Source organism: Crassostrea angulata, chromosome 10 (assembly GCF_025612915.1).
Source record: "Crassostrea angulata isolate pt1a10 chromosome 10, ASM2561291v2, whole genome shotgun sequence".
Classification (NCBI taxonomy): Eukaryota; Metazoa; Mollusca; class Bivalvia; order Ostreida; family Ostreidae; genus Magallana; species Magallana angulata.
The window spans coordinates 54776246-54790872 of NC_069120.1; the positions used below are offsets into that span (position 1 = coordinate 54776246).

Sequence of the window (14627 nt, forward strand, 5' to 3'; positions counted from 1 at the left end):
GAACTATATGTTCCAAAAAAATGATTGTTTTGTTCGCTATAAATAATTCAATCAGATAATATTTTAAGCAGACCTTTTCTGGCGTCTTTATATTTGTTACAAGTGAAAAAATAATGGTGTCTTCGAGCTTACCATTATTATTATTAATAATATTAAAACGAAACAGATTGCTATTCAGTACCGATTATGACGAAGTCTAGTAATATTCTGGTCTATTGAATGCTCATGGATTAAATAATTGTATAGTATTTCTTGTTTTAGTGTATAGTAGGTATAAGATAAGGAGGGGCTTTTGGGGGATTGCAAGCCTGGCCCCAAAATGGTTTCCAGAAGGAGTGCCTTTTCTATCCCCACACGACAACAACAGTAAGATTACTTACTAGTAATTAATCAAAGAAGAAAGGTCAGTTTTTTAAGAAGGAGTCTTCTCTGGTACATTCGACTTCTCAAGAGTAAATTTTATTACTAGTCCACGTAACTGCAGGAATTTCACTATTTGCGCACGCTTTGGGGCTTGCACCACTTTATTTGCTATGCATTAAAATTTTAATAACACATAGATTATTATGATTTGTTTGACTGTGTAAATATTTCATGAATTTCTTAACATAAGAACTTAGAAGTATGTCTGATTACGAGAAGACTTCTTCCTTAAAGATTACGACTGTCTTTCAATGATTCTTTTTTCTTTTTAAGGTCACCGTTTTATAACATAATATTTACTCAGCTGTTCGCTGTAAATTTGATGAACTTATATTTTAGAGGAAAATCGCATTCGAAGGGACGACTGCATTGAGATCATCAATGCCTACTATGCATACTTGAGGTATTATAAAAAAAAAGTTATTTTTTTCCACTTCTAGCTTACCTGAGCTAAAAGTTTCTATATATTTATCTATCTATCTGTATTATACCTTTTTTGGCGGAAAATTGGCATAGGAATATATATATATATATATATATATATATATATATATATATCTATCTATATATATATATATATATATATATATATATATATATTCCTCTTGAAAATAACGGAAAAGGAAAACAAAAAAGTAATTTGACAAAGGAAAAACAAGTATGAAATCCTTATCAGATGACTGTACAATTGTTATCAAAGAACCGGATAAGGTAATAATGGACGCCAACTACTACGCAAACAAAATTACTCAAATGCTTTCCAATGGAGAATTTTACAAGAAGGTTTGGATGTGAAAAACAAACCAGTGGAAGTGTCCGAGTTCAGAAGATATGTAGTGGAAATCATCAGTAGCCATGGTAATTAATTTATTCATATATTTTGATGACCAATTAAGAACTATATGTTCCAAAAAAAATGATTGTTTTGTTCGCTATAAATAATTCAATCAGATAATATTTTAAGCAGACCTTTTCTGGCGTCTTTATATTTGTTACAAGTGAAAAAATAATGGTGTCTTCGAGCTTACCATTATTATTATTAATAATATTAAAACGAAACAGATTGCTATTCAGTATCGATTATGACGAAGTCTAGTAATATTCTGGTCTATTGAATGCTCACGGATTAAATAATTGTATAGTATTTCTTGTTTTAGTGTATAGTAGGTATAAGATAAGGTGGGGCTTTTGGGGGATTGCAAGCCTGGCCCCAAAATGGTTTCCAGAAGGGGTACCTTTCTGGTCCCCTCACGACAACAACAGTAAGATTACTTACTAGTAATTAATCAAAGAAGAAAGGTCAGTTTTTTAAGAAGGGGTCTTCTCTGGTACATTCGACTTGTCAAAAGTAAATTTTATTACTAGTCCACGTAACTGCAGGAATTTCACTATTTGCGCACGCTTTGGGGCTTGCACCACTTTATTTGCTATGCATAAAAATCTTAATAACACATAGATTATTATGATTTGTTTGACTGTGTAAATATTTCATGAATTTCTTAACATAAGAACTTAGAAGTATGTCTGATTACGAGAAGACTTCTTCCTTAAAGATTACGACTGTCTTTCAATGATTCTTTTTTTCTTTTTAAGGTCACCATTTTATAACAAAATATTTACTCAGCTGTTCGCTGTAAATTTGATGAACTTATGTTTTAGAGGGAAATCGCATTCGAAGGGACGACTGCATTGAGATCATCAATGCCTACTATGCATACTTGAAGTATTATAAAAAAGTTATTTTTTTTTCCGCTTCTAGCTTACCTGAGCTAAAAGTTTCTATCTATCTATTTATCTATCTATCTGTATTATACCTTTTTTGGCGGAAAATTGGCCGGTATATATATATATATATATATATATATATATATATATATATATATTCCTCTTGAAAATAACGGAAATATATATATATGTAACGGATATATATATATATATATATATATATATATATATATATATATATATATATATATATATATATATATATATATTCCTCTTGAAAATAACGGAAAAGGAAAACAAAAAAGTAATTTGACAAAAGAAGAAGAACAAGTATGAAATCCTTATCAGATGATTGTACAATTGTTATCAAAGAACCGGATAAGGGAGGCGCTGTAGTAATAATGGACGCCAACTACTACACAAACAAAATTACTCAAATGCTTTCAAATGGAGAATTTTACAAGAAGGTTTGAAAAACAAACCAGTGGAAGTGTCCGAGCTCAGAAGATGTGTTGTTGATATTATCAGAAGCCATGGTAATTAATTTATTCATATATTTTGATGACCAATTTAGAACTATATGTTCCAAAAAAATGATTGTTTTGTTTGCTATAAATAATTCAATCAGATAATATTTTAAGCAGACCTTTTCTGGCGTCTCTATATTTGTTACAAGTGAAAAAATAATGGTGACTTCGAGCTTACCATTATTATTATTTATAATATTAAAACGAAACAGATTGCTATTCAGTATCGATTATGACGAAGTCTAGTAATATTCTGGTCTATTGAATGCTCATGGATTAAATAATTGTATAGTATTTCTTGTTTTAGTGTATAGTAGGTATAAGATAAGGAGGGGCTTTTGGGGGATTGCAAGCCTGGCCCCAAAATGGTTTCCAGAAGGGGTACCTTTCTTGTCCCCTCACGACAACAACAGTAAGATTACTTACTAGTAATTAATCAAAGAAGAAAGGTCAGTTTTTTAAGAAGGAGTCTTCTCTGGTACATTCGACTTGTCAAAAGTAAATTTTATTACTAGTCCACGTAACTGCAGGAATTTCACTATTTGCGCACGCTTTGGGGCTTGCACCACTTTATTTGCTATGCATAAAAATCTTAATAACACATAGATTATTATGATTTGTTTGACTGTGTAAATATTTCATGAATTTCTTAACATAAGAACTTAGAAGTATGTCTGATTACGAGAAGACTTCTTCCTTAAAGATTACGACTGTCTTTCAATGATTCTTTTTTTCTTTTTAAGGTCACCATTTTATAACAAAATATTTACTCAGCTGTTTGCTGTAAATTTGATGAACTTATGTTTTAGAGGAAAATCGCATTCGAAGGGACGACTGCATTGAGATCATCAATGCCTACTATGCATACTTGAAGTATTATAAAAAAGTTATTTTTTTCCGCTTCTAGCTTACCTGAGCTAAAAGTTTCTATCTATCTATTTATCTATCTATCTGTATTATACCTTTTTTGGCGGAAAATTGGCCGGTATATATATATATATATATATATATATATATATATATATATATATATATATATATATATATATATATACATATTCCTCTTGAAAATAACGGAAAAGGAAAACAAAAAAGTAATTTGACAAAAGAAGAAGAACAAGTATGAAATCCTTATCAGATGACTGTACAATTGTTATCAAAGAACCGGATAAGGGAGGCGCTGTAGTAATAATGGACGCCAACTACTACGCAAACAAAATTACTTCAATGCTTTCCAATGGAGAATTTTACAAGAAAATACCTGAAAATCGCGATCGTAGAAACTATGCAGAAAGTAATAAATCTAGTACAACACAAAGACACATCCTCCGTAACGGACAAAGAAACTTAATTTTTGACAAACTTTAAATACAGAGACAGTGTATTCTACGGCCTACCCAAAATTCACAAGTCAAAATTTATTGGAGAAGCAATTAAAATTCAAAATTCTGATTACATAACCTGTCTTAAACCAGAGAATCTAACATTCAGACCATATTGTAGGAGGACCCAAATCACCAACTCAACGTCAATTACTGGACATTCTTTTGAAACCTCTTTGCACAGAGGTGAAGAGTTTTGTGAGAGACGACTTGGATTTTTTTAGCTATTTGCCAGAGAGAGTAACACCAGGTGACAAATTAGTTACAGTGGACGTAACAAACTTGTATACTAATATTTACAAGTACACTAGGACTCAAAGCATTAAGTTATTGGATTAATAAATTTCCAGAGAAAATAAACAATCGTTTTGAAAAGAATTTCATTTTAGAAGCAACGGAATTGGTGGTAAACAACAATACATTCGTATCCAACAATACCCATTATGAACAAATCAAAGGAACTCCCATGGGAACAAAAATGGCCCCCACGTATGCCACCCTTACCTTAGGATTTTTAGAAGAGCATTTATATGATAAGATAGCTAGAGATTCCGGTTCAAACTTAGCTGAAAACATCAAGAAGACGTGGAAGAAATACTTGGACGACTGCTTTATTATCTGGAATCAGGAAATCCTTGATTTAGAAGCATTCCATGAACTTTTAAATATTATAGACCATGACATCAAATTTACAGTTGAAGAGAGTCAACATGATATTTCATTTTTGGACATATGTATAACTCGCGAAGGAGAGAGTTTATCAACAGATATCTACTACAAACCAACGGATACGCACCAATACCTCCATTTCAATTCATGCCACCCAAGGCATACAAAACGTGCGATTCCATACAATTTAGCCCGGAGGATATGCACCATAGTAAGCGACGAACAGAAAAGGAATCAACGTCTGGAAGAAATGAAAAAAATATCTTCGCAAGCAGGGATACCCTAAAAAATTAATCGAAGATGGAATTGAAAAATCTAAAAATCTCGACCGGAAACAATTAATAAGTACTCCGTCCCCTGATGTAACAACACAAGAAATCATTCCATTTGTTACCACCTACAATCCCAAAAATAAGAACATTACACCGTTTGTTAAACACCTAAATGAAGTACTCAAAACAAATGAAAGGGTGTCTAAAGTTCTCGAAAATTTCCGCGTAATCGAAAGTAAAAGACAACCTAAAAATCTGAAACGCATACTTTGCAAATCTAAATTCCGCAATAACATTTTGCATACAGGTAGAAAATGTCCAGATCAACGATGTAGAACCTGTCCATATTTAAAGGAAGGAATTATTTTCAAAATAGGAGACCGGGAATTTAAAGTAAACTCCAGCATGACGTGCCGAACCAAAAACCTAATATATTGTATAATGTGCGGGGGGTGTGGACAATACTACATCGGCGAAACCGGAACTACACTCCGTACTAGGATCCGAGTTCATAAACAGCAAATTCTACATCCAGAATACCGTAAAATAAAAGTTTGCAAACATTTAGATATTTGCGGGAAAGGCCATTTTACTGTAATTCCGCTTTACAATTTTTATAGCGACAACGTAGTGGAAAGAAGAGAAACGGAAAAACATTTTATACAAACTCTCAAACCATCTTTGAACAGTGATTTAGCTAAAAAGTAAAATGTATCTGTATTTACTTTGCATTACTATGCAATAACATGAACGTTATAAACTGTTTCCTTATACTATATTGTGACGTCATAGTATTGTTTGTATAACGTCATTGATTTTAACGTCACTTGTTTTTAAATGTATTGTGAAACGTCTGAGGAAGAAATAAAAGCGCTTACGTTTTGCGATTAGTGTTGTTATTTTTTTCATTTTAATATATATATATATATATATATATATATATATATATATATATATATATATATATATTTGTAATATTTAGTTGTATATTCTCAGTATATAACTCTATATAGACGAATAGTCAATAATCGTTATAATAGCTCGTCCGAAAAATATTGACTGGTCAATATTTATTTGATATTGACCGGCTAGGAATAATATATAGAGAACATTCCCTCTATTTCAAATAATCGCCTCTGATTTGTTGATTGGTAAATGATGACGTAAGTAACTCTTCGCGACTCCAAAACAAGATGACATCATAATAGACAGTCAGTCAAAGCAAGTAAACAACGGACGCGCAATGCGACGGTTTGCTATCATAACGGATATAAGGATTTGCGAATTAGTGTGAAATAAAATCAGGCAGAACATCTTTATGTTAATTCTTACGGTCGGCGGAATATCACCAGTGACTGTTTGATGCTGAAGATATTTTATAATGAACTTTGCACAAAATTGAATTCGTGAATTCTTTGTTGAGCTGATATAATTACGGCGATCTGTACTACTTTCTTTTTGATTTGTTTCTTCATATAACAAAACAAATGTTGACTGTGTTTTCGGGAAATATTGATTATATTATCCCCCTTGGGACAAAATATTGCCCGACGCAAAGCGGGGGCTAATATACTAGTATTTTGATTCATGAAGGAAGACAAAATGAACGTGAAAGTATATTAAAAAGAAGTATATGGAATACACGTGGATTTTAAAAGTAACGGTTGCTATTTGTAATATTGGATTGTAAGCACCGGCTATAAACTGAAAACAATGCACCGACTGCTAAATGAAAGTGTTGAGTATATGGGTTTAAAGTCGCGTAGAGACTGTTTTTTATTTATGATATTCCCCTTTGAATCTCTGGACAAGTCTGATGTATATATACTATTCCATGTTAGTTCTGTTCCAAGTTCCAGTCTGTTCCAAGTTATTGCTTCTCTCACTTGTTGATGATTTTTAATTGGTAGTTAATTAATTCATATATTTTGATAACAGTTTTAGAACTACATATTAGAAGGAAATAATTGTTTGGTTTGCATTTATATAAAATAAAAAAAAAATCAGACATATTCTTTAACTGTGTAAAATGTTTATGTACTATAATTTGTATTGAATAACTTTAAAGGTTTGGTTGTAACAGAACGGCTTAAGGTTGCAGGTGTCAGGAGAATAGCCCCCTTTTTCAATGAAATCCATGGTAATTTATTTAAACATTTTGATGATCATTTTAGAACTATATGTTCAAAAGGAAATGATTGTTTTAAGTGATAGAATCATGTACTTTACTAACATTTATAATAACATAACTGGTTCTCGAACATTACACTCCATTGAAACTCAACTTATTGTGCCCTAAATTATTATACGGGGATTTGTTACATATTTTTCGTTGATTAATCTTATATTAAAGTGGACTTTTCTTTCAGGATCTACCTTTATGGCTTATTGCTTAACGATCCAAAGCTCAAACTGGTATGATAAAGAATCATTAAGTGTAGAAATACACTAAAGTAACCATTTAGAATAGAAAGCATATTATTTCTTCCATAAATTTAAAAAAAAATTAAATCAAGCTTGTTGTCTGGAATTACTTCAATAAATACTTATAAATATATGTCTGTGAGGAAATGCATGACTTACGATTTTCCTTCAAATGTTCAGACTTCAATACTTCCTTAAACTCGCATATAAACTAAATTCATGTTTTTAATGGTTTTCATTTTTATTTTCGCCAGATAAATTTGAATCGAAGAATTAGAAACAAAGTTATCATACACCATAGCCTCCACTTTCTTCCCCTACAAACACGATATGCATAAATGATCACAGTGTGAACAAGATATCTGTGAGCCAATGCTCACTAGTGATACCCCCACTCTGATGTGAATATGCAAAATAAGCAAAGTCGACATTTAACAGAAAGCTGGCATCCGATTGGTACAGAAATACATCCCACAATATGGCATGCCTAAACAAATAGTGTTTTAAAATTTCAAGCATCTGCGATAAATAGCTGCTGAGAAATCTTTGAGGAAAATTTGTGTGAAAATTTTGGCTAAAATAAACAAAGTACTCATTTAACAGGAAGTTGACGTCCGATTGGTACAAAAATATATCCCACGATATGGCATGCCTTAACAAACACTGTGTTAAAATTTCAAGCTGTATTTGTTGACAAAGTCATTGTATTGAACGTAGAATCATCAAAAGATGATTTTAAACGAGATTGTTGAATGTCCTGTTTTATCAACTTGTTTGTCAGTAGCTTGCCTCGCTTTAGAAACTGTTCATACGTTAGAGCATACCCTTGCATATCGAATTTACTGAGAGACAAAAACACCATATGCAGGTGATGAAGTTTACTGCTACATTAGTAAGGAGAGTTGACTATATAAATATATAATAGAATATTACATTTTGAACGAACAATTGACACGATACATCCAAACAACACATAACACAGGATTTTTAAAATCCTTTTCAAGTTGAGCATAAATCAAACCATTGACGCGTGTTAAAAATTAAGTTCAATAAATACGGGGAAGTGAACAGTTTTCTGTACTCCGTCCCAAGATATTTTCAATTCACACTTTACCTCATTACTCGATATTTAAAAATACTAACGTTAAGTATTGAAACTTTCATTTTTAAAGTATGAAAAGATCAAGATGATTTCTCCTTTGAAACGCCCCCTCTGTAGTTAATCAGGTTTCAATATAGGGTGATTTCACCATGCATCGGACACCTTTGGTTTTTTCCCTTAGTTCACGCGTCAAATATCGTTCAAATATAAATAAAACGTGTTTTTAAAGTTTCAAGTTTTTCCCTTGATTAATTATTGGAGAAAAAACTGTGAAATTATCATAAATGTAGAAAATAAAACAAATAAATGAAGTGTTGAACTATTTCACCATGGATCGAACATTATTTACCAAGCATCGGACAGCTATACAATACGGAAGAGATTAAAAATACCAACATTTTCTGATTTTAATGCAAAAATACAAAGGTCGGAAAAATATATTTATTCAATTGCCATTCAGATTTTTTTTAATGTAAATCCACAAATCTGCATATAGGAATATAGACTATATATTGTTTCTGTTCGAAGGAATATTTATTTTGTGGGGTTCTTTATCGTGCCAGATCCTACAGGAATTTTGGACTATAGTCTGTCCCAAGATATTTATGCTGCATATTTGAACGATTTTTAATAAAAATACACATACCTGTGACTGAAGTGCAATTAAAATCGATGAAAGGGAAAATTCCCAAGATAACTTCATTCACACATTATCATTTTTCCCTCGTAAAATTTCACAGGAACGAAAACAGATTTCCTAAGGAGATTTATAATGGGGAATGTTGACATCTTTTCTCCATTCGGAAATACTCGGGACACCTCGTGCAATTTTTCAACGTTATCATCCGGGCGTCTTCATCTCCTTGGCAATGGAAAAACCTCGTAGACTTTTTATTTTTAGCCGTGTACTGATACCCGACAAGCTAGAGGGGGCGTTTCAAAGGGGAAATCTTGGGATTTTTTCATACTATTGAATGAACATCGTCTGAACCAAGAGGTATTTATAAATATTGAATAATTTAAGAAAATATGCGGCAAAAATATCTTGGGACAGACTATAAAAAGGCCGTATCCGTAAAACTGGAATTCTAAGTGGTCTGAGGAAAATGTTTGAATCAATTATTTCTTTCATTTTTCTTTTACTTCACTTTTATAGATTATCACTAGGTATGGGCGCATAATCTCCTTATTATTAGAAGAAATCATGCACTGAAAACTGTCCCATGCATGGTTAATTTGTGTCCGATCAATGGTGAAATGAGTATATGGAGCAAAAATGACCTTGGCATTACTGTTCAAATTTCTTCGACTTATTTAAATCAAATTTTGTTTCAAAACTTCTGTTTTTCTAATTATTTTACACGCATTTTCACTAATTACAATCAAATGCACACCATTCAAATAGTGCTTTAGTGTAAAATCTTCGTAACTAAATTTCAATGATGGCATATTTGTTGTCATTTTACGATGCCTATATTGCTTTTTATTTGACAGTGTGACTATCAAATTCTTATTAAAAATAAGGTCCATAGCCCAATCCACACTATGCAAACGTTGTTCCCCATTGCGGGGTCAACCCAAAGGTCAAAAGGGGAAAAAAACCTTTCCCATCCTTATGCAACCAAATATGTGGGCGTCCTGTGAAGAAATCTCTTGGCATTTAATTTATTCCTTCGATGTGTGGGTTGCCCCAACTACGTCCGATCCAAGGTATGTGTCCGATGCATTGTAACTCACCCTACGGCTGTAGGTATGTCTACGGGCAATCGTTATTGCTGCACTGCAACAGACCAGTAGATGATATTCAAACCTTATAAATTGTGCGAGGTATTCCAAGTGACTTCCGAATTGAGAATTGTTTAATTCTTAACAAATCAAAACAACATATCTATCATACAATAGAGTTCTTTTATGTCTTACATTTGAATCTGTTAATAGATGCTTTTAGATCAATTTACACGACATTCCACTGACGACATCAATGACGTCATCAACGCGTAAATCTACGTAATGTGGTTTAATAAATTTATGGAGAAATTTTAAAAAATGTCTTTAGTACATTTGATTTTGGTCAGTGTATTTTTTAATATTTGAATTTTATGCAAAGTAAACCAATGATTTTACAATATTTACAAACATTTTAGAGAAGTGTTTTCGTTTAACGCTAGATGGTTGGTAGCCACTGGTTATGTGAGGGGTTCTTTATCGTGCCAGCACCTACATCATCAATAGGATCTTTGGAATTAAACTGCTGTATATATAGATGTTTTGTATTACTCGAATTTTGAGTGGGCGGATGAGATTATTAATGTTTGGTACACAATATTTTAGATCCCATGAGTCACTCGGTTGACGTTTACTATCGATCTCCGTCCGTCTGTTGCCATTTTTTTAAAATTTGATGAATAATCTTTTTAAAAGAGGAATCTAAATAAGAAATTTATGACTTTACCTAACCTTCTTTTTCTCTACTCCAATAACATTATATTTATATATTTGAGGTAAACTAAATGCGTGGTTATGAAGCCCAAGAAGCCCTCTAAAAAAACCAAACTCGTGAATTTTTAAAATAACCCCTATGTGAGGGTTTAGGCCCAGGGACGGAGCCAATATGACCATTAACCCTTTCAACGCCAAAGCGACGAAAATGTCGTTACTTGTTATGCCAAAGCGACGTAAATGTCGGTTTTTATACTTATCTATAGAATGAATTTACCCAAAAAAGTTGTTAACCGTAACGTATGGAAAAGTTCCAAATAAACAGATGGTAAATAAAAAGTTTGTGTTATATTATATATTGTATGTATGATATAGCTAAAATTGACGTCATTTTACCCTAAATTAACGTCAAAAATATGACGTCATTTTATTGCGCTAACAATTTTCAATGGCGAACAATTCTGACTCTGGGTCTGACGATGTTGACGCATCCGACGAAGATGTTTCCGACCTAGAAAGTGAAGAAGAAGCTGCCTTTTTCAGAGGTCCATGGTTTAGCGTAGTTGACCCTCAGACATTCCAGCTGCCGGAGCCAGATTTTACAGAAAATGCTGGGCCCGTCAACTTTGGTCCTGGTATGGCAATTCTGGATTTTTTTGTGTAATTCTTGCATGCCGATGATGATATGATAGATATTCTAGTAAGAGAAACAAATCGTTATGCGGACCAGAAAATCGCCCCAAAAAAGCAGACCTCCAAGAATATTGGGGCCACTTTGCCGTTTTAGCAACAGGGTTCCGGTGACACCTGACGAAATGCTTGCATTTATTGGAATACTTTTGAGCATGGATATTGTGAAAAAGCCGACATTTGAGTCGTACTGGGAATCGAACCCCCGTGCGTGGTCTTTTGAAACGCCAAACTTTGAAAAAAATTATGTCAAGAAATCGTTTCCAGGCCATCCTGCAGTTTCTGCATTGCAGTGACAATTTAGTTGTTCCAGAGCCCGGCGAAGACGGATATGATCCCCTACACAAGATATCACCTGTCATCAACATAGTAAATGAGACATTTGGTAAAAACTACAAGTACATTGAACACTTCTAAATGAAACTCCGATCACACAATCAATGTAAATTGATAACTTATTAGAATATTGAATGTACCTGTAATGCTAAATTCAGCTTGAAAGTTTTCGGTAAGGGTAATTTTACGCGTATATACCCCGGGGTATTACACTCATTTTTATAGTAAAAATATCAGTTTGTTACTACATGTATCATTTACTTTTATATGTTTATATGTAAATATATTTGCAATTGCACATATCTGTTTATTTAAAATTACAAATTGTTTAACACACTTCAGATGTCATCACATTAATAATTGCATACAGATATTCTTTATGAATTTCAAAATAAATTTGAAACAAAGTTCATAGTAATTTTCAAATTATTGAACAGTTTATACAAGATGCACTTCATGGATAATTGATGGATAACCCGAGTTGTTCTTTACGTGTATAACTATTTAAGCTTATCAGAAAAGAAAAAAAAAGTTTTAATCAAGAAACTGTTTATCAAGTTAGCTTAGAATGAATTTGGTTCTTTTCTAAATATATCCCATTGATCTATTTGAATATACCCCATTGAACTATTTAAGTTTTTCCTATTGAGCTAAACAAGGTTAAAACAATTATTTATTGTTTTAAAAATTTCAATCATTTCGACCAAACCCTGAATAATTTTAGCAAATGCACAAAAGAAATTGAAATTAAAGAAAAAAACTCAAATTTAAACTTAACAGGAAGTCAAATTAGAACAAATACAATGCAGCAAGATTGTCACAGGATTACCTATTTTTGCTTCTAGAGAATCTATTTATTTCGATACAGGGTGGGAAACGATAGTAAAAGAAACCTTTTACCCGATTGTGTAATGGACATTTTCCTAAATAAACGTGTTAATGCATCCAATTATACTTCAAGAAATTCACAAAACTATAGTATACCAAATTGTCGGTTACAATTATATTAATCTTCATTTTGTTCCCACTGTTGTTAACGAATGGAATGCGCTCTCATAGGATGTCCGTGAAAGTGACTCCATTCGCATTTTAAAAGAAAAAATACATGTTTCTGTCATAAGCAGAATAATATTTATTTACCAGTAGAACAATACCTGATTTTTTAACTTATGGTGAAAGATTTTTGAATATTATTCATACTAGACTTCAAATTTTCAAAGTGCGTAATTTTTTAAAGAGCGTTTCATCATGGCATTGTTCTTGTCAGATGTAAATTTTTATCGGGCGCTTACAAAAGCAAGTGCACGCAGCAAACTGACCAATGAGGATTTCGGCACATATTTTTTTAATGCGCTCGCTAATAACTAAATTTAAAAAAAAAAACCCTCATAAGCCGTTATTTTATACATGTATATAAATTACTTAGTTAGATTCTTAAAATTTCAATTATCTCCGAGTTTCTCATATGTATTTTGCGTATCATGCAGGCATGGGTTTTTTCAAATACAACACACATACTTTAACTTTAATAAAGACAAGACCTTTTGAAATTAAAACTATATGAAAACGAGAAAAAATTATTTTCATTTCTTTTTTATCAAATGCTTAAACCCAGCGATATGTTGTTTATTCCGACTCATTAAAAAACAAGCACTCCAACCCCCACCCCCTCCCACACACACACACACAGAGCAATCGCTTAAAAATACTTCCCCGAGCAAAATGTTGCTGCATTTATTATTAATTTATCCTTTAAACTTACTTAAAACTAATAATGATATAAAGGGTATAAAAATTGCTAATATGAGTACAGAAATTAAAGATCTACAACATGCTGATGATGTTACTTTAGCACTTAGAGACATGCTTTCCTTAGACAAAGCCATTGAAACTGTAACGTCTTTTTGTGATCATGCTGGATCTAAAGTTAACTTAAACAAAACACAATGTATACTTCTTGGAAAACTTAAAGATAAACATTCTAATATTGGCGAAATTAATGTCACAAACGATGCTGTAAGATGTTTAGGAATTTTTATTGGACATAATAAAGAACAATGTTTTGATTTAAACTGGAAAAAAAATTACGATGATATGGAAAAACTTTTTGAATCATGGAAAAAAAGAAAACTTACTATTTTTGGAAAAACTTGTATAGTAAATTCTCTAGCTATTTCAAAACTGATTTACGTAGGGTCGATTTTACCCCTCCCAAATCAAGATTTCTTGAAAAAGATCAAATGTAGCATTTTTAATTTTATTTGGAATAAAAGAGATAGAATAAAACGAGATACAATAATTGGCAAAATTGAGGACGGAGGCGTTGGTCTAGTAGACATAGAACTGAAACTTAAGGCTATAAAAGCATCATGGGTAAAAAGACTTGTAGATGAATCTTGCATTCTTAATAACATATTTAAAGGATATATAAAAAAACACGGGGTTAGATACAGATTATATACTATTAATGTCTGAAAGAAAAGTTGAAAATATTGTATGTTTGTTACATCTACCTACTGTGTATAAAGAAATGCTGTGTTGTTTTAATGAATGTAAAAGGTTAATTAATATATCTGAACTTTCAAATGTAACATTTGCACAACAACCACTGTGGAATAATACTCTGTTTGAACATAAG

General features: G+C 32.0%; 1 long non-coding RNA gene across 1 annotated transcript; it reads left to right on the forward strand.

Annotated features, from left to right (window-relative positions):
* The first annotated feature begins 2587 nt into the window (after positions 1-2587).
* LOC128165391 (uncharacterized) lies at positions 2588-3573 on the forward strand. Its single transcript, XR_008241054.1, has 3 exons — positions 2588-2684; positions 2983-3087; positions 3485-3573. It is a non-coding gene; the product is annotated as an uncharacterized LOC128165391 (long non-coding RNA).
* The last annotated feature ends 11054 nt before the right edge of the window (positions 3574-14627 follow it).